Below are 1,492 nucleotides of genomic sequence, written 5' to 3'. Positions count from 1 at the left end.
CCAGGAGTTCAAGACCAGCCTGGGCAACATGGCGAAACCCTGTCTCTACAAAAAATACAAAAAGAAAAATAATTATCTGGGCATGGTGCTGTGTGCTGGTAGTCCCAGCTAGTCTGAAGGCTAAGGTGAGAAGATCGCTTGAACCCAGGAAGTTGAGGCTGCAGTGAGCCATAATGGCACCACGGCAGTCCAGCCTGGGTGACAGAGCAAGGCCCTGTCTCAAAAATAAAATAAAAAGATAAAATAAATGAAATGCTCTCACCACAAAGAAATGATAAGTACATGTGAGGTGAGGGCTATGTTCATTAGCCTGATTTGATCATACCACAATGTATACATGTACAGAAACATCACATCATACCCCATAAATACATGCAATTATTATTTGTCAATTAAAAATAAAATTAAAAAAAGAACTCAGTTGTTACCTTCCTATTTTATTAGAAAACAGAAGGAAACAATGTATCTATTTACTGTCCTTTGAGTGATCCTCCACCCCCCATCATCAGATGAAGTCTCCTGCCACTCAGCAAATGACCACCCCTTTCTTCCCTACATGATCCCCTCAGTGGCAAGTCCTGGCCTCACATGATCCAGCCCACGTGACTCTCACTCCTTCATCTCACCTTCTTCTGCCTATTTTTAGGAGATGCTTTTGATTTTTGCTCTCCCTTTTTAAATGATTTTCTTCTACATACTTTTCACACTACCTTTTCCTCAAATTTCAAAATGAATGCAAGTGAATGCAGAATGAAAAATGCCTGTCCTAAGACTCTCCATGCAGCATCCACCGTATCTCTTTTGCCTCACCTTGAGGCATCTGCAGGACAGGCGGCAGAGCCAGGAGTATTTAAAAAGTAAGTTCACACCTGGTTGGGACTGTCAGATAACCATCATTTAAAAAGAGAGCTAAACGGTAATTTTCTACTTGGCAAAACTATGTTTTTGCATTTAGAACTCATTTTGGAAGTCAGTTTGATATTTGCCCTTTTATGAACACATTTATCTGAGGTATTAAATGAAAAGAAGTAACGATTTGTACTCAATCCATGTTATAATGTAACTGGAATTACCTCTAATAGTGGCGGAATGGAAAACAATGTGTACCCTCCAACTCACTTAACATATATTAATAGCTTAGTGGTAGCCTCTTGGATATAAAAAAGGAATGGTATTTGTCTTCCAGGGGACAAATGACAGAAGACACAGGGACTTCATAGACTTTCTCTCTGAAGAAGTTGGTCAAGAAGGACCAAATACTGTGTAATAAGATAGAATTATTTTATATCAAAGTTGTAAATCTGTATCATTTTTCTTACCTACAAACTCTTTTTCTTTTTTTTTTTGAGATGGAGTCTGGCTCTGTCGCCCAGGCTGGAGTGCAGTGGCCGGATCTCAGCTCACTGCAAGCTCCCCCTCCTGGGTTTATGCCATTCTCCTGCCTCAGCCTCCCGAGTAGCTGGGACTACAGGCACCCGCCACCTCGCCCAGC

The sequence above is a fragment of the Colobus angolensis genome, unplaced genomic scaffold (assembly GCF_000951035.1).
Source record: "Colobus angolensis palliatus isolate OR3802 unplaced genomic scaffold, Cang.pa_1.0 Scaffold6, whole genome shotgun sequence".
Taxonomy (NCBI): domain Eukaryota; kingdom Metazoa; phylum Chordata; class Mammalia; order Primates; family Cercopithecidae; genus Colobus; species Colobus angolensis.
This window is presented reverse-complemented; position numbering follows the sequence as displayed.